The 19,825-nt window shown below is 43.4% G+C and overlaps 1 protein-coding gene across 2 annotated transcripts in view; it reads left to right on the forward strand.

Annotated features, from left to right (window-relative positions):
• The window catches only part of ITPK1 (inositol-tetrakisphosphate 1-kinase), a 149,366-nt gene that overhangs the window by 55,282 nt on the left and 74,259 nt on the right, over positions 1–19,825 (forward strand). The window lies entirely within an intron of this gene.

The following is a 19,825-nucleotide window of genomic DNA, read 5'->3' on the forward strand; positions in this document are numbered from 1 at the left end:
TATTGCTAAGACACCTACACTTCTGCTTTCACTTAGCATATTTGTTTTGAAGCAGCCATGTGGGGAGTGAACTCGGGTAGGAAGCACAACCGTGTTTGTTACATTACAAAGCATGTAGTGTTGTGAAGGATTTTATAGTTTGATTCCAGTCTTATACCTTTCCCCTAAAAGTTGATTCTGCTGCGGAGCAGGTTTACAGGTGGTATTACAACACTAATTTCAAAGTTGATAGTACTAATAAAGAAACAATCAAATACCAATGGCTTGCTGGATTTCCATTTCTTTCCCCTGCTATGTTATGAAATGCTCGAGACATTTTCTGCCACTCTGAATTTCCCACTGCAGTGTGTATTATCATCCTGCACACTCTGGGGAGTGTTTCAGAGGGTTCCCATTCACTCTTAGGAAAATAATCTGTTTTCACAGAATACCATTTGGGCATCTTCCTTGTTTTGGGATCTGCCCGCCAGTGTTTCTGAGCAGGATTTCAGGCTGATTCAAATGAAGCCTTTTGCATGTCTATTCATTTTCACTCTCAAGTGAATTTGACAAAACTCTGTTGACAGTTTTTTGCATCCTTAATTTTCCTGCTTCTCCTAAAGAACACTCAGTCCCTTTCTGAAAAGGTTCTCAAAGGCCATTCATCTAACTTGTCATCTCTTATTCTTCTGTATTGCACTGCTCATGGGAGTAATGCTCCAGCTGTAGTGTGGTGCTATTTTACCCCCACCCCCGAGTGGCATCCTCAGCTGCTGCTTGCCTCTGGCAAAGAAGACAAATAGTTATTGTTTTCTGGAGTCATGCCAGGTCTTCTGTGTCTGGCTTGGTCAGTATTGTTGTGTTTTATTTAGGATCTAGCAGTGTTCGAATTACACTGGTTTATTTTGAGCCCTCCCTCCCCAGCCCCCACTGATTTATTTATTTATTTATTTATTGTCTTTAGAGACCTGTAGTTATTGAAGAGAGACAGCCTAGCCCACTGAGCTCCTTAGTAACCTAAGAATAATACACATTGGGCTATTTTTCCTTCCTTATGTTTGAGGTTTTATAATAATTGTGAGGAGAATGTCTAGTCTTCTGTAGAAATTTCTGAGATGATTATGTTTTTGTCTTTAGTTCAACTATCAGGTTCAGAAGAGAAATATTACTAATTTTGAAGTAAATTGTTGAACCCAAATTTCACTTAGGAGTATGTAACAAAGCAGCTCAGCCAGACTTTTATGTATACTGTTTGATATTTGTTTCAGAGCAAACACACCCTCATCAAAAACTACTTCTGTTTTTTCTGTCCACCCTTTTACCCTGTGTTGGCAACCCTTACTTTGACCATGCAAACAAGGCTTCGGCTGTGGTCCCTCTTTCGCTACTCTGAATAGCAGCTGACTTTACAGGACTGTTCCCCTTGCTGCTTAAGGTTGGTTATCACACACACACTGGTGTAACCCCCTTCCTTGAAGAGCCTGTGCTGCTGGAGTAGTGATGTGAACCGTGTGGGCAGTTGCACAAGCAGCTCTCACGGAGTGTGCTCCTGTCTTCTCTTTAGCCAGACCTCGTTTGACAGTCGTAGCTGTAAGTAACGACGTGGCCTGGCTAAGGGTGTGATTAGCAGATAGTCCGCTCATTTTCTTAGGAAATTGGGAATGTCTCTTGGCCATCTTCTTAGCCATAAATTAGAGAAATTGTTTCTGTGCCAGTGTTGGAAAGGGCATAGTTGGTCAGCATATTTTAAATATTTCATGCAGGATGTGAAAAGCTTTAAACAGCTGAAATAACTGGAAGAAAAAAAAAATGGAATAGTGAAAGAAACCAGAATGTCAAAACTCAGGATCCATTGATAGTGAAATGACTTTGCTTTTTTTAAATTGCACAACTGAAAATGTCACATTGCAACAAATATGCTAAATGTAGTTACAAGTTTTCTGTCTTTCTGTCCTAAGGATGTCTGCTTATGGCTGTGTAGAGATGGGAAGGGAGCTTTCAAAAAGAGCTTTGACCTTTACCTGAACAACAGGTAATAGACATAGACAGAAATACCTGGTCTATGCCAGCCAGATGTTTTAAAACATTTTTCACTTCTAGTTTTAACACCATAACATGATTTTAAATCTGTGTTTACCAGCAGCTTGAGCTCAAATTTGGAAGATGCTCCATAGACCAGTGTGGTGGGTTGACCCCAACCAGTGGCTAAGACCCCAGGCAGTTGTTTGTTTGCTCAGGTAGGCTCAGCTGTCCTGGCTGTGTCCCCTGCCAGTGTCCTGCCCGCCCCAGACACGGGTGCAGGGGCGGCTGCGGAGGCAGAGAAGGCCTGGGCACTGTGCAGGCGCTCTGCAGCAGTAACTGTAACATGGGTGTGTTATCAACGCTGGTTTTGTCACCATTTAAAAACACAGTGCCATGCAGGCTGCTGTGAAGAAAATTAACACTATCCCCACCAAACCTAGTAGAACCAGTTACTGTGCTAAGCAGTCTGCTTTTTCAGAGATCGGTTCCCACTGTCTTGCCAAAGAGGGAACATTTAGTAGCTGCACTTAACGATGTGGAGCTTTGTCACAGGGAAGCAGCTCCAAAGCTTTCAGCATCCTTGGGGAGCTGGTCAAAGCATGAGGACTGCAGGATGGGGTTCTCTCCTTCTCTTTGAGAACATCCACTGCAGAAAGTTGCATTTCAGAGTCATCTAGTCCTGTGGCTTGTTTCTCATAGGAGAAAATGGTAAAGTTACCAATAAGTGAAACAGGATATTGTGTAGACCAAATAACCAGTGCTGAGAGGTGTTTTTGCATTTCTAATCAACCACAGCAGGGTGAGTTAGCTTATACTTTTGCCATGCATTTGGGAAGTAGTAACAGACTCTGCTCCTGGCTAGTTGCAAAAGTGGAGTAAACAAGTTACACTAAACACACCACTGTAACAACGTACAGAATCCTTGACTTTGGCTGATGATCCAGAGACCTGAAAAATTCCAAGAGCTGAGACCTAATAAAAGAGCCTGGGTGTCACCTCTGTTCTTGTAAGGCTCACAGCTGCTGTAGCTTCATAAACAACTCTCTGATGTCCTGATCCAGTGTTGAAATACCAGGTAAAATAGGTTAATGATAAAAATGCATGGTGGCAAAAGTAACTTGGAAGGGCTTAAATGACCTCCTGGATGGTGAACTTCCAGATGTGAGAGCACAGCAGGCACTGTAGCTTAAAGGAAGCCAGTCTGCTAAAACTAATTAAGGTAATGGTGGTAGTAATGGAACAGACACCAAGTCTTCTCAAGGTGAGTATGATGCCTTAGGGCATAGCTTATTGTGTTTCAGGTAAAATGTTGCAACTCGACCAGTTATAATCCTAGTATTTTTCCTCTGAAGTGCTGCTGTGTAGAGTAAAAAAATCCTTTAAGGTTGGCACTGAAGGACAGTCCCGGTGCCTGCAACCAGGCCCCACAAGCTGGTCCTGCTGTGGGGCAGTAGGAAGCCGGTATGGAGGATGCCTGCATTATTTTTCAGTGTTTGTGTTTTTCTGAGGACTTGGTTTGGGTTCAGCACTTCAGGACATGCATGCAGATCCTGCAGTGCTTCCTGTTTGCTAGCAGTTAATTCTCACTGCAGTGTAGCTCTTGTACACGTCAGACACTATATGGCTGCAGTTGCATACCAGGCACCAGGAAGGTTTATCTTTGGTTTTGCATGTAGGCCTCTGCCTTTCTCACACTGCCTCTCCCACACCCTGCCTCTTGCCTCCATGCAAATAGGAAGAAATAGGGAGAAATAATGGAAAGTTGCTCTTTATTAGCACAGCTATGGAAAAAAGTCCTTTATTAATGTAACATACATCCAAAGTTTCTTGACACAAGCAGCTTTCTGATTCATAGTTCTCCAACATCCCCTGTTCCAGCTCAGACAAGTCGATTGTTTCCTCCCACCAGCAGACATAGACAGGAACAATTGGAGCTGTGATAACATTATCTGTAATAGGGGCCAGCTGGGTCACACACCTCGCTCTTTCCTGTCTGTAAACAGCAGTGAGGGATGGCCCTGCGGGCTGCTGGTGGGGAGCCCCGGCTGCGAGAACTGACTGAAGAGGAGGGAGATGCAAGTTCAGCAGCCATGCTCAGCTGCCAAGGAGGGGTGGAGGGAAATAAAGGGGGCTTGTAGAGAGATGCAAAGCAGCGGAGAGGGAGGTCATGGTCAGAAAACTTCTTTGTTCTCTCCAGTAAGGTGAGAATCAGGAATTGGGCAGCTCTGGATCCACTGCCTTCTGGTGGGAGTCCCTGGCCAAACACAACCGTGCTCACATTGTAACACAGCTTAGAGGAAGCGGCCTTTGGAAATTGCCTTACTAGGCCCTGCTGGGAAGCAGTTAGCTTTTTTTTTTTACACTGCTGCGATGTACAGGGTAAACTTCATCTGCAGGAATGCTTTTTGCCAGTCATCTGAGTTTTTTAAGTCTGCTTTTCTGTGCTAGGGGATTGAGCAGGTGCATTAAGTCAGGGGATACAAAGGGGACAAATTCTGCCTTTTTTTTTTCTTCCAGCACGGTCCATTAAAATCCTTATTAAATAGAAGTTTTCCCCGAAGTTTTATGAAGCTGATTATGTGGTAGTTGCTATAAATTAAAATGGGAAGTTTGAATTTATGGCAACAACTTCTGCTTTCAATAAGGAGAGGGATTTTCATATGGAAATTGAGATTTGTCCTGAAAGTTTCAAGTGTGCTTGCACCTGAAAGGTTTCAAGATACTTTGCTTAGACTAACAGTGAAGACCGAACAGTCGGTCAGGAAGCACATGGAAGAGGTTTTATCATCAGAGGCCCTTTTTTTTCAGTTGTATGTGAGAATTTCTGGGTGTAACAATTGTGCCAGCAAAGATATGTGGCTTCAGTTTTTTCTGCTCCAATGGCTCAAAGGTGACTGCTTGTGGTGAGGTGCTTGGCTTCAGAGTGTGGGACAGGCAAGGGAAAGAGTAAGTGCTAATGTTATAGCTCAAAGGGCTGGTGTTGGAGAGTACCTCCGGTTAGAGGTGATGTTAGTTAACTGCATTGGAATGGTTTTAAGGTCCCTTTCCTCCCCCAAATGCAGGCATTTAAATACTAAGTGGTGAGAGCTGGCTATGGGGAAATGCACAGAAGCTCACCATGAGCTCTCAGTTTCGGAGGATGACTTAGAGTGACAATGTGGTGATTTCATCTGTGCCATATCCTAAGTGAAAGTTGCCTAGTTGAGAAGGGAAGGAAAGGAAGAAAACGTGTATGTGTATTGTCTCTAACAAGGGCTTTTGGAGAGGTAGGAATGAATATATATATGTAAAAAATAAGTGCATTATGTATTTTTTATTTTTATGTTATACTTTTTTAAAAAAATACTTTTTTATTGGTCAGTGCTCTAACTTCAGCTGAGGCGCCTCTGAATGTTATTCCACCCTTGGGAGTTCAGTGTGTCTTCCCTGACTGCGTGGGAGCTGTGCAGCCACGTTAATTTAGGTGCAGTGTCACACCAGTGCTCTTGTTTCTTTCTCTGTATCTGTGTGTGGCCAACCTGGTAGATGGAGTTAAATAACCCTTCAGAGAAAAGGCAGGAGAACTCTGGGGGTTTGGCTGTTTTAGAAGTGACTTTATGTCCTTCTGGCAAAACAGGAACTGGAATAAGGGATGTGAAGTCTAGCAGTGACAGAGCTTTGTAAATGTTTATGGCAAGCTTCTCTGAAGTAGAAGCAGCAGAACGGAAGAAAATGCAAAGGCAGTGGTTGGATTGTTGAAGCAGGCAGTGGACGTTGGCTTTGTGGGTGGGTGAGAGGTGGGAGAGAATAAGCTGAAGAATTTTCAAGGTGAACAGGGGAGGGCTTCCCTCTGATCCAAAAGGAGGGTGACATGGTGAGGGATAGAAGAAATCTGGAAGGTCTGGATTACAGGAGGAGGAGAGCTTGAGAGAATTGATGATGTCTTCTAAATAGCAGGCCTGGCAGCTGGATGACGGTGGTGTTCACGGAGACTGACAGAAGGTGGGAGCTCAGAGAGCTAACTGGGACAGGAGCCAGAGCAGAGGCTGAGGAAAAAGCCAGAGGTAGAAAAGCAGAAACTAGGATTATGAGCTTTGAGGTTCAATGGTTTACAATGAAAAGCAGAACTGAAGGGAGGAAGACCGAAGTGTCAAAAGAGAGGCTGCTGGGGATGTCTGGTGGAGTGGACGCCTCAGGGGAGATGGGAGCTGGGCTCAGCCCTTTCTGCCAGTTGGGAGGGTGCATCTTGCCCAGGTGAAAGCAGTGCCAAAGTGAAAGTGGGAAGGAGTTTGGAGCTAACCCTGTGTAAAAGAGTAGAGAAGGAAAGAAAGCAAGAGCAATAGAAGCATCATCTGTGCTGATGGATGAGTAGCAGCAGAGGGAGGTGGGAAGTTGTGGTGTCTTGACAGACCGCTGAGTGGTGGTCAAGACAAGTGCCTTGCTATCAGAGCTCAGGGAGAGAGCGTGTACAAACACACTTAGAAAATGAGGTTATGTGAAACTTTCTAGGAGTTTATCTGGTTTTCTCTGTCATGCAGTTATAAGCAACACAGACAGGCTTTTCACACTGAAGCTGTGATCTTATATTGTAACTATTTTCTGCTCTTCCCAGCTTTGCCTGTTAAAATTAGTATGAATACTAAGGATGGGATTTGGTGTATGTGGAAGGCATACCAACAACTTACGGACTCTATTTTCTGAGGATGTTTTACCTGTTGCTGTGACAGGAATGCTTGAGATTCCTGTAAACAAAGTTGAGTGAGGAATAAGAACTACAGTTTTAGCTGTTCTTATTCTAGCTCATTTAATTACCACAGCACTCACACCTTCCCTATTCAGCAAAGTCATTTTCCTGTTTGCTTGTAAGTCTTTCAAACAGCGAAAAGGAAAAGAAAATGGACAGTGGAGGGAGAGTAATGTCATCTTAAAGCCCCAGAATTCAGATGATAGGCTTGGGAGATAGCATCTGATACTATTATTAACCAGTTAAAATGATTGTCTGACCTAATTTTGTGTCACTGATATTCCTTTAAGTCAGTGCAGCCATCTTAGCGAGACAGGGTATCTGCAGGATCCTTGCAGAAGTCCAGCGAGGCCTGGGTGCCTTGCCAAGGAAGGAACTACAGCTTCCTTCTCCATCTGGTGGGGAAGGCTCGTCAGTCAAGGTGGGTGAGGAAAGAGCCTAGAATTAGGGAATGTGCCAGACTTTATTTACAGCTCGATGACAAAGTGCTTCTTTGCTGCTTCTTTCTTCCCGAGTGATATTTCTGATGGTCTTTTTTTAAGTCTTGCTTGTGTGCTGCTCACTTAGCACTCTGTTTATGATGGAAGTGAAATGTGAGTTTGAATAATTTGAAACCTGAGATTCTTCTGTGTGATCTCCATTCTGCATCTCCTAGTTCCTTTGCTCCTGAAAGAATATTGAGCAAACTCCCGGACCATACGTGTTCTTGGGTAGCAGCTATCTCTTTGTACTGCACACCCCAGAATGCCCATTTATAGCATGAAGCGTAGCAGTACTCGAGTGCAGCCGCAGTATTTATGATTATGGTAAGCTTTTTCTTGCCAGAAAGTGGTTAACACTCTTAACAATCTGCATTAGCCCAAGTGCTCCTATTCATAGTTTTTTAAGGACCCGTGACCATGGGATCCAAGTGTGGCAGGGATTTTCTAGGCTCTTGAGCTGTAACTTACAAAGTTTGGCTGAATTCTTAAGCATTTATTTTGATTTTGAGTTTATATTTCTAGATACAGATGCCCTAAACTGGGTGCAGCTGTTCATGGGGTGTGTGTGTGCTCAGTAGTGCCTGCTATACTGGCTTGACTCTTACAAACCTAAAATACCCTGATCCTGGTGAAACAGAGTTTTATCTTTGTCATAGTCATACTTCAGCTACTATACTAGCATCCTTCTCTGAGCATAGGGCAGACTTTTTTGCACCATGAGTCCAGCTACATGTAGCTTTTCATTTTGTGTTTAGTCATGTCCTATTTCTGTTTCTCCCTTCTGCATGATACTTTTGTCTGGCTGCTGGTGGTCACTTACACTTCTGTGTAATTGTTAAGGTCTGTCGGTAATCTACTTACACTGCTAAGACCACTAATGAAGATACTAAATAAAACAGTCAGAAGACTAGTGCCTGAGGAATGTACTAGTGCACAGTCTCTGGTTTGCTTTCAGCATGTAAGCCTTTGACATATTCTCTTTTATTTACCCTTTAATTCCCCTTCCTGTTCTTGTTCTGGTCCTTGTCTTTCCAGTTTACCTGACTGCATGCTTTACTGAAGGCTGAGAAAATAGCTTTGCTGCATTTTCTTTGTCTAGAGAATCAGTGGCCATACAGCCAGTTAGATGGGTTTGATACATCTTTTGTAGATTCATATCATGTTTTACTTTTTGTTGTTCTTGTTGTTTACCTCTGGAGATCTAGTTATTTTTCAATATCTTCAAATATGCTGAAATGCTTGCATTGTAGTAGGTCAGATGAACAGTCAGTAGCTGTCATTTCCCCCCCTCCTACTCTTTCCCTAATATAGTTGCTTTTTTTTTTTTTTTTTGATCCTTGGGAAGCACTCCATAACATATACATTCATTCAGAACTCTTGTGTGGCCATCCTGTTATTTTCTATACCATGTTTTGGTTAATTGGATTTTGTTTTCTAGAGGGTGTGGGGTTTTTAATGGTTTTGTTTGTTTTGGTTTTGTTGTTTGTTTGTTGAAGTATCCGGTTATGGGAAAGAGACAGCTTCCTCTTATCACAGCACATTAAACTATTCGGTCATCTGACGTGTGCCACTCCACTAGACTCCCTCCGATCAGGCATGTTTCAGGTGCAATTCCACATATCCTATAATATGAATGTAAAGCAGGCTGGATGATTTTAAAACTTCAAGGTATTTGTTCATTTCTCTCGGACCGCAAGGAGAAGCCTGAAATTACAGTGTAGTTATTAACTCTTTAAAATGAGATGAAGCGAATATCACTCTGAGTTCTGCTTTGACTGCTGGTACTCATTGATATATCTGTACCCCTCACTGTTTACCAGCTTGCCTTGTTCTCATGGTCAGCATCTTCATTCTTGCTGAAAACCGAGGCCAAATATCTCTGTAAAAGTTTGCGACCATTCCTACATTATCTTAAATACTAAACCTTCACTTGCTGCACTGAGATCCAAATTTTTCTTGGTTTTTATGTATTCCCGAAATGAGTTTCACTATTTGGCATGCCTGCAAGAAATGCCTAGCGTTCTTTGTGATCAAATCCTTGAGCTTTTCACAGCTCGGCAGTCTTTACTAATTACTTCTTTTAATTTATCAATTTGTCATCCTGAGATCATTAAAAAAAAATGCTTAAGCTGTACACCATTTTATCCTGTAATTTAAACTAACGCAGCTTGATGTAGTATTCTTTGTATTGCTAAATTTTATGTTAGTTTTCCTGCTTTGGAATAGCTGGGCTGTAACCTCAGTCCTAGTGTTTGTTCTCGTGAGTTTAAGAAGCTAATCTCCCCTAATGATACAGTTCCTTTCATTTTAATTCTCATTAATATCTGACTATGTCCAAATAATACTGTGGGATTGTCAGACCTCCTCAGCACAGCAAAAGCAAAACTACTACTCTCTCTTGCTTAAAGGGAACTTTGCCTAAAATGTCCTGTACGTGTTGGGCAGGTGCTGTGTTGGAAGGTAGTTCACTTGGGTGGAAAAAGATGTCTGATGTGTGGTTGAGCCATGGAACACTTGCAAGGACTTTGGCAGACATGGTAGAAAGTAAAAAGCAGAGACATCTTCCAGTTGCTGAGAAATGAACTGTTGGCCATTGTGGTTGCCTTTGCTATGCCAGAATGTTTGCTGAAGCAGTGAGTCAGACCTGCTGTACTCCTGTTAGAGCTTTGCCTGTGTCGCAGCCACCTTCTGCTGCCTTCACTTTCTGCCTCTTTCTCCAATGCCTTCTAGCAGTGCAGCACCTGAGAGGGTGGTCCATGGTGGTTGTGTTCTCCACCAGTTACAAATGCCTTTAAATTCATCCTTGGAACAAACAGCTTCATCATTTTGTCTGACTGGGAGCAGTGGTTTCAAGCTGAAGTAGTACTTTGTAATTGAAAGCCAACTACATTCTCCCATACATACTTGTTGGAACAGGATGGAAGGGAATGCCACGATGTCTTCTGTCTTTTCACGTTGTCTCTTCTGATTTCTGCTCATGTTGTGTAGGGATACAATACAGATCAGCCTAAGCGTGGCCTTCTCTTTTTTAAAAAAGCAACCTTACTCATTTTTACTCATTTTTATTCCCCTCTTAGACTAAGTCTTCTAAAGGTTTTGTGTTTCTTCCCTGTCGTATTCCAGCGTACTTTTCCCTTCTCCTCCTCTATCCTTTGGAGTTGCAAAAACATTACTTAGCTACCCAGTGTCTGTGAGCAACACTGTAAGAATGTGTTCAGCTGAAGTGCTGTAAAAATGTGTTCAGCCGAAGGAGGATCTTTTGTTGAGAGAAAAATGTTTCAATTTTGTTCTGCTTTTCAGAAGGGATCCTAATTAGTGTAGTTAGGGGGCGAATAAAGAGCATAAAAACTTTCTACCCTGACAGCTATTGCTCTCTCCACGTGTATTTAAACTCCTTAGTATACAATAAAGACCACATAAATTCAGCGAAGTGATAAGTAGACTGGATTAAACGTACTTGGGGTGCTCTGCATCATCCAGAGTCTCTTGAGAAAGGGAAATACACCTAGAAATTCAGCTCTCCTGGGACTGGTAGCTAACAGAAGTGAAGAGGTTGCCGGCAGCCTGGCTGTGCCTCTGCTCACCAGCTGGGATCTTTGTTGAAGGGAAAATTACAGCAGAGACATTAGCGATCTCTTGGGAAGTGCAGCCCCGCATACAAGAGCACTGACTGCTCTTGATGTTTGACAGGTGCTGCTGAAGAATTATCCTTAAAGCTGAGCCTGAGCTGTGTGGTGTAAGTCCAGAGCTGAGCTTCCTTGGCCCTTAGGATAAAGGGTGGTAGCCAAGCTTTCTGGGGGATGTTGCTTATGGATCAGCTTTTCTACTTACCTAATCCCACAGCCAAAGGGAGGGAGGTTATGCAGTGCACGTTTATGTGGCTTTAAGAGAGACTTTCAGAAGAACACGTTTCATTCATCTTCATTTTCTCTGTATCCAGTAGTTAATAAAGAAAAAAAAAAAGTAATTGTAGTACTGTCAGTTCTTGATATTTTGAATGTTCATATGATGTTATAATTAAGCACTGAAAGTTTTGGAGAAATGGAGCCCTCTTGCCCTCTTCCCTTTGCTTACCCAGGCTGTACTGGCTGTAGTGCTGCAGTATTTCTGTGTTCTGGATTAGCTGGAGTGTTCTCCATGGATGGCTTCTCCATTCCAGTCCTCCTTTAATGCCTGCTCTCCTACAGGATTGATTGAGTTGTCAGTTTAATAACTGGGCTACATCTGATCCAGTTTACTCAAAGAAACATTAAAAAAAAGTCTTCCTTGTGAAGTCTTTTTTAGATTTCTGGATCTCATTTGTCTGTTCCAAAGCTTTTAAGTTCAAGAAGTGAGCCAGAAATCTTGTGAGCCACTTAGTAATTGTCCCATACTTTCCACTACTCAGATTACCCTTTTAATCTGGTATACTTGAACACTGTCTTTCTGACAGTTGCACGAGGTAAAGCAAGGCAGTCTCAGCAGCAGGTTATGCCAACTGCTTTTTCTCCTGGGTTCTTGTTTTTCTGTAACTTGATTTGCTTCTTTGGAGCGTTAATCCTCCCATGTCACACATTCACTGTTCAATTTTCCTCTTCTGCTAATCTCTGGATTTGTTCTGCCCATCCTAATCCACAGGAGCCTTGGTAACCTCAGGCGACACCCTTGGCTAGAAGCTTTTTGGATTTGAGGAACATTGATTATTCCTCCTGCAATGCTGAAAATCAGCAATTGCCTTTCAGACCATCCCTGAACAAGACTGAGCTGCTTAACCACTTGCCTACCAAAATCTGCTTGCTGTAGTCCAGCCCTAATGAGACATGTGCTCTCATTTTGATACCATGCTCAGAAACAGCTGTGCCTACATCTTCACAAGTTCTGAAAAGAACTGCCTGCAACTGCTAAATTATTGTACAGGAGATAAGGAGATAAACCAAGCTGAGTTATTTAATTTCTAGAAATTTTTTTTTGCATTGGGCTGTAAGTCAAAAACAATACAGTAACAGAAGTTCCGGTCTTGGGTAAAAAAACTCTACTGAAAAGAAAATAATTTCTGTGAAGAGCTTTAGCTGTAGCCCAAAGATGGGATTTCTTGTTTTGCTTTTAAAGAAGTGAAAGGACAAAACTTGGTGCTAACAGGAGGGTAATGCTCAGTGGAGGTTTATATGCCATGGCAGAGGAGTGAGGAGCAGGGGCAGCAGGCGAGGTTTGAGTAGCTGAGGTGCAGGAGCTTACCCCGGCGATTCACGGTCTGTCACTGTTGCTGCACAGGCAACAGCAGTGCGGGCTCACTGTTCGCTTCTGTCGGAGGGTGCAGGGGAGGCTGTGGGGAGGGGATGCTTGCCGGGGTCCTGGGGGATTGTGTGGCTGCAGGACAAGGTTTGCATGTGCGAAGACTAGTCAGTTTAGGTGGTAGCTGGGGAAGTGATCCATAAATGGTGTCCGTGTGTGTTAGTACATGTAGGGTAAAAAAAAACATCTATGCAGTTCCTTTTATCTCATTTTATCTAGAATACAGCTAGAAGTGAGAACTTCCCAGACATTTCGGAGATCATACCTAGCTTCCAGGGGAGCAGCAGCATGCGACTCCTGAAAATGTGCAGTGCGCTCACACGTACTTTCTGGCAGCTTGTGCCAAGCAGAATGCAAAGTAATCTGCTCTGGCACCAGTGCAAGAAAATGCAAAGAAACCATCTGTTAAGCCCAGAATGTTCTCTTCTGGTGTTAAAATAAAGGTATCTGAGAAAATGGGAACCCAGCAGGGCTTCATAGCTTATGTTGTCCTGCTCCTCACCTTTAGGCATGTCTCACTGCTTGGGATGTCACTAGCATGTGAGATTCTGAACGATGTGTTCTAGTGTGGGACTTGCTTTCCTTCTCCTTTGGTGGTTCTCTTAAACTAGGCTGGGCAGAACAACAAAAGATAACCCGCAGAGTTAGCATCGTGCAGTGGTAGAAAGGTGAGCTCTGTGGTTGGTCTTTTAATTTCCTTAGTTCAGAGAAGACTTAGCAAAAAGGTAAGGTATTTTCAAGCTATGTTTCCTTCCTGCTCGGGAAGGAGTTCCTCTCCGATGTGGTGGCTGTCACCGATGCTGCGATGCCCTCTCCTCTTGTCAGTGTGCGGGGAGACCAGAAGAGCTGAGAGGAGGGGGGGTTTTCCTCACCACAGCGGATTTCCGTTCCCAGATTGCTGCCACTGCTACAGGACGTGCAAGTTAATTCGGTGCTAGGGAGGGGGAGCGTGGAGAGAGAAAATAAGGCCTCTTGGTGAACTTGTTGCTCTTTCATTACAGCTTTTGATGGTCAAGTCCATGTTTGCCCTTTGCAGTGGGGCAGAGGTGGTGTTTCTGTTACCTGGGGGGCTTGTGTTCTCCCTCAGCATCCCTTGGTCACATTAGCAGCAGCAAGCGCTGAATACTTGCACTAGCTGTGCATGGCGACAGCCTGGATCACTTTCTTCCTTGGTCAGAGAGATGAGGAGGAACTCTCTTAAATATGTAAATGTTTAGTTTGAATATGTGAATGTTTTGGGAGCTATGGAGAGCCTGTGTATCGGTGAAAATACCAGGTAACATAATGTCTTTCCTCATGAGAAAATGTGTATGGATACATCCTGTCACCTTCCATGGGCTTTGGCTGGCAGGCAGGCATTTGTGTTGGTTTTGCGCTTGCATAGACCTGACCGTGGGGTTTGTGGGAGTGTAGTCCTGGTGGAGGGACAGGACTGGACTGCTCCTGCAGGATTTAATTTGGGAAAGGAGGACATGCTGGTCTTGTTTGGTCCTGTGGATTGCCCCTGGTTTGTCCAAAGAGCAGGCAGGCTTCTGCGCCGTTCTGTTCCGTTGCTTCCACACAAGTAGGTCTCACATGTATGGATGGACATGTGCAACTGTTTACCTGATTTCTTTCAGGACACTTCCCCATTTTCTTTCAAATAAAAGCACTTTCTCTCCTGTAATTAGACTATCCTGTGTATTTTTGTTTACTTTTTACAATAAAGTGAATCCGTGAACTGGACAACATGGATTTTTGCTGCGTTCCTTCCCTCTCCAGAGCACTTAAGATACATTTAAAGGCTTTCATCTCTGAGGTTTTTTTGGGGAGAGAACAGTGTCCACCGATTCATCAGCTGTCAAGGTTTAGTTTCTTGAAGACTTGGCTTTCCAACCCAGAGCTCATGGCTTTTTTTCATGATGACTTGCTCAGCATTGATGCACAGTGAAGGGAAACACTGGGGTTGGGGAAAGAAGGGGAGAATCTGAAAAGCTTTGTTTTACAAGCCTTTTGATATAAATGTTGTGAGGAAGGTAAAGGACAGAAAATAGCTCCAGGAGAGGAAAACGATGACTAAAAACCTAAAGGTCTATGTACAGTGCAGTTTAAGAAGGTGAGTTAAGGTTGAAGTAAACCCCACGTGTTTTGGGGTCAGTGCAGCCATGACTGGGTATCTGGATAACAGGATACAGTAGATTTGTGTAGAAAATTCCACATACAGCCTCAGGAGTCAGGGAGCGGAGAGGTCGGTCAGGCTGGTGCTGTATGTCCAGTTCACAGGGAGGAGAATAGTTAAATTACTGCAAAGGGACTTTTGGACTGTGATTTCTGAAATGTGTAGCAGACCATTGACAAGTCCCTACCAGAAGACTGGACGGATTCTTTTTCTTTTCTGGTATTTTATTAAGCTTTCTAACACTTGAGATAATGTCTGATGATTTGGTGGTTACTGCGTAGTGAGACGGCTCAGAACAAACCTGTCATCTCAGATGATTTTGTCCTTATCTTCATTTACCTCCTTCAGGTGAAATTTTGAGCTTTTTCCACCTGCAGCAAGACCGGCTGCTGTGGAGGGACATGCACCCCTATTCTTCTGTTGCTCCAAAGCAGTGCATCAAGTAAAAACTGAAATGTAGCAAGAACTTAGTGCAGCATCCTGGCGAGTGGAGTTTGTTAGTCTATTGGAGACTGTGAGGAAAATGCTTAAACAATAGATTTTTTTTTTTTAATGAAAATATTTTAAGAGAAAAGTGAGGATAAAAAGAAATGGGAATCTGTGTTATAAATTCCTTAGGGATATTGCTGTGGGCAGATCTGTCTTTAGTTCAGAGAACAGAACAGGTTGGTATTAAGACTTCATTTCATGTGTATGATAATCCGAAAACTATGTCTGAAGAAGAGCTTTTTTTTAAAAAAAAAACAAACAAAAAACACAACACAAATCCTGCTCAGCCAGATTCTGAAATACAGTTGATTATAGCATGGACTGGAAACACTGAATAAAACAAAAATACAAAACTCTTTTTAATCATTTAGATAAATTATATTTCTTTTTGCTAAACGCAGCATTAGCAGTTGTTCGGGTTTTTTTCTGAGTGAACGAATCCAGGGTTTTTTTTCACTTGGACGTAGTTTTATTTTTAAACACTGCTTCCAGAAATGTGTGCGTGTGGGATTGCAGTTGGGACCAGTGGAGAGCTGTGGCACTCTGCCAGGCTCATGCTCTGTCCCTGCAATATAGATGGATTGCCAGTGTTCTGTACAAAAACAACCCCAGAACTTTAAACAAATTATGCTTAATGGAAATAAACTTTTTTTGCTCTCCTTTGTAATGATTTGGGTAATAGACAGTGCAGGCTGTGTGTTTCTGGAGGACAGAGGAATTGGGAAGGGGAGAGGAGGGCAGAGATGGAGCTCTGTATGCCTGTAACTTGCTCTCCAGTGGATGCTCTGGGAAGTCTGTAGGGGGGAACTATGATGTATCTAAGCGCAGAGCATTTTTTTTTAATTCCCAGATAGTATTTCTGTTAGAAGGTGAGCAGGCTAGCTACAGCCAGCTATGATAAAACCATTTATCTAGCAGTTGTTTTCTGCCATATATGGATTTGTAAGACCTGGAAAGGCATATCAAATCACAGAATCGTTTAGGTTGGAAAAGACCTTTAAGATTGTAGAGTCCAACCATTAACCTAGCACTGCCAAATCTGCCGCTAAACCACATGTGGTGACTCAAGCGTGGGCAACTTCTTCCAATGCTTGACAACCCTTTTGGTGAAGAATTTTTTCCTAATATCCAATCTAAACTTCTCTTGCTGCAACTTGGGGCCGTTTCCTCTTGACCTGTCACTTGTTATGTGGGAGAAGACACCAACACCCACCTCGCTGCAACCTCCTTGCAGGGAGCTGTAGAGAGCGATAAGGTCTCCCCTGAGTTTCCTTTTTCTCCAGGCTAAACAGCCCCAGTTCCCTCAGCTGCTCCTCATGGGACTTGTGCTCCAGACCCTTCACCAGCCTCACTGCCCTTCCCTGGACACGCTCCAGCACCTCAGGGTCTGTCCTGCAGTGAGGGGCCAAACCTGGACACAGGATTTGAGGTGCAGCCTCACCAGTGCCCAGTACAGGGGGACAATCACTGCCCTAGTCCTGCTGGCCACACTGTGTCTGATAGAAGCCAGGATGGCCACCTGGGCACACTGCTGGCTCATGTTCATCTGGCTGTCTTCCAGCACCCCCCTGGCCCTTTCCCACCAGCAGCTCTCCAGCCGCTCTTCCCCCAGCCTGTAGCGCTGTGTGGGGCTGGTGTGACCCAAGTGCAGGACCCGGCATGGAGCCCTGTGGAACCTCATACAACTGGCCTCGCCCCATGGGTCCAGCCTGTCCAGATCCCTCTGCAGAGCCGTCCTGCCCTCCAGCAGACCAACACTCCCCCTCCCTGGCAACTTGGTGTCATCTGCAAACTGACTGAGGGTGCACTTGATCCACTCACTCAGATTGTCAATAAAGATACTAACCAGCACTGTCCCCCATACTGGGCCCTGGGGAACACCGCTTGTGACTGATTGCCAGCTGGATATAACTCCATTTACTACCATTCCTTGGGCTCAGCTGTCCAGCCAGTTATTACAGCCAGCAAAGAGTACAGCTGTCCAAGCCGTGTATGTGTCTTGTACCTGGTGTTCTTTGTGTACAGCTTTAACACTGTCTTCCATGTCATTCACTTGAGCTTTCCTGGGTTTTGGTGGTAAGTGATAATGACATGAAAGCAACACCTGATTGTTCTGGTTTTTTGGTAGCTTTTTTTTTTTTAATATGAAAATGGGCAAGCAGGGTAGGCTATAGCCTGCCTCACAGAAGAAAAGACAATAGCCATATCTCTCTGTTTTTTCAGGCTGGTATCGATAAATCTTTTCTCTTGCTTCTGTTGCTATGGTGTTAGTTCTGTGCAAAAACAAACCTTTGGGTGATCATGTAAAATTCAAAGATCGTTTGGAGAGAGAGATGCTGAAAGAGAAGGGAAGTAGGAGGGCTCAAATTCCAGTTGATGACAAACAATGAATCAGTGTTTGTCTCAGTATAGGGCCATCAGAAATTTTGTACTCTGCTTTTACTGATTTCTGCTTGGGTCTGATACACGATTTGAAAAGGTGGGGGTTTTTTGTCCTCAAAATTTTCTTTTCTTCTACGTTTTTTTCTTCTTAGTATACAAAAGGAAGGTGGATTGCTTCCAAATTCCACACAGCCCAGGAATATTTGCTTTCCGCAGCATGCCCCAGAACACAGAGAACTTATTCTTGTAAATGGCTTGATCCTCCAATCCGCAAAATACTGGATCAAATTTTGAAGGTTTGTGTAGTTGAAATGTACCTGCTGTCCTCATTGAGCCACTTGAAGTGATCATTGAACTTCCTACTGGAGGAGCTGCCTTACGTGCTGTCATTTCTAGCATAGCTTTCCTGGTGAAGGGGAAGCAGAGCACTGTGATGGGGGCCCCTGCTTAATACTTTCTGATGTGCAAAGTAGATGCATTTGGTTTCATTTTCAAAATATGCCGGTCGCTTTTAGCTGGCACAAGTGTTGTGAAGATGTTATCTTGCCTAAATGTCTTATGCTTCTGGAAAACACTGCTGAAAATGCCTGGATATGCCTTGAAGGCTTATTTCTATTCTTGGGTCAAGGCTGAAAGGGAGGACTGTTTTCTTGATTTCTGAATGTTTCTGTGCAGATTGAGCTGCAAGTGCAGGGAGAATGTAGAGGGGTAACCAATCTCAAATACTTATTTGGTTCTCACTGTTTTTCGAGCTGGAAGTCCTGAAAATGGATTAATTCACATTTTTGTCTCTTGGCAACTGGGAACTTTGTGACCTAGTTAAACAGACACTTTGTTTTGCTGTTTCCTTCCAGATGTGATAGGCAGATGAAGAAACCACAGGAAAAGCAGTGTGGTCATCTGAGATTTCTTTTAAGGATAGTAAATGATTTTTCTGGAACTTGGTTGCAAAAGTAGATCATCTCCTTCCATGTCCTTAGCCAATCTGCAGTTCACTTCCTTTTGCCTTAATTTTGCAGATGCTTGTGCTTGCCCTTAGCCTTTGTGCTGCACTACTTGTGACAGTAAAAATGCAAGTGCCAGGACAGCCAGACCTGTGGATTGCCTCATCCAGATGCAGCTTACTCATCACTGAACATCCACATCAAGTCTGTCTTGTCTTTACCATTGCATAATCTTTGCATATAGAGTCTGCTGCCCTGTGAACAGTGCCTCTGTTGGTCTTCTTGGAAGACAGCTGCACAATGTTTTCCAGTTGAATTAAAATCTATGTAATTACTTCAAATACAGTACTAGAGCCTCAACCTGTAACTGTTAGTAGGAGCATATAGTAATGGGTAAGCAAAGGTGTTTCTGTTGCAGAGAATTTTCAGTCTTTCAGTTTGCTTTTGCGCCATGGGTAACTTAAGTTATTCTGCTCAAGTAAGCCTAGCCCAGATAAAAGAGTGCTTACAAAAGAAAAGCAGTTCGGCTATGTGGATCAATTAGATTAGCAATTGCAAGTTATTAGAAGGCTGCTGTATCTCTGCTGTTGTAGTTTTATTGGTGCTTGAACTCCAGCCATCCTTCCTTATTGTTACCTTCACAGGCACTCCTTAATTCAAAGCAGGGCCATTTCTGTAAGGTGGGAAATTTTATTAGGACAAAACTCAAGCTCGTGAGACGGTGAAGACCAAGCTTCTGTTGAAACAGAGCATCAGCAGCCTCTTGTGCCCAGCCTTCCTCTCCCTCCTGTGCCCCCTACCCCCTTCTCTGTCAGAGTTGAATAAAAAGGATAGCAGCAATTGAAAAGAGCATGCATGTAACTGTAAAATCAGGTGCTAACTTCAGTTTAGTGAGCACACATCTGTTTTACATTTCAAAGATGTTCATGTTTTGAAGTTTGCAAGGTTCAGTTGCCACTGATGCGGTAGGTCTCACAATTTGTCGAAGAGCAGTGCTTGATAATGTGGCAGCTTTCGTGCTGTAGGAAGCCTGGTGTGTTGGCTAGGACATGAACCAGTTCTGGTACTTAGACTGTACAGATTTTCAAATCTGGTAAGTAGCTTCATGGGGTCATGGTTTGGTAGGGACCTTAGGGGTCCGTAATACATCATCAAAACAGATCCAGCATTAAATTCAGACTAAGTTGCTTAGGGCTTTGTCCAGTCATGTCTTGAAAACCTTGAAGGATAGAAATTCTGCAGCCTCTGTGGGACTCTGCTGCAACCAGACTGTCCTCACCGTGGATTTTTTTTATCCTGCTTTAGTTAGAATCTCTACAGTTTTGAGTTATGTCCTGATAAATCTAAGCCCTCACAATGATATTGGCCACTTCTT

This window comes from Falco rusticolus, chromosome 7 (genome assembly GCF_015220075.1).
Source record: "Falco rusticolus isolate bFalRus1 chromosome 7, bFalRus1.pri, whole genome shotgun sequence".
Taxonomy (NCBI): Eukaryota; Metazoa; Chordata; class Aves; order Falconiformes; family Falconidae; genus Falco; species Falco rusticolus.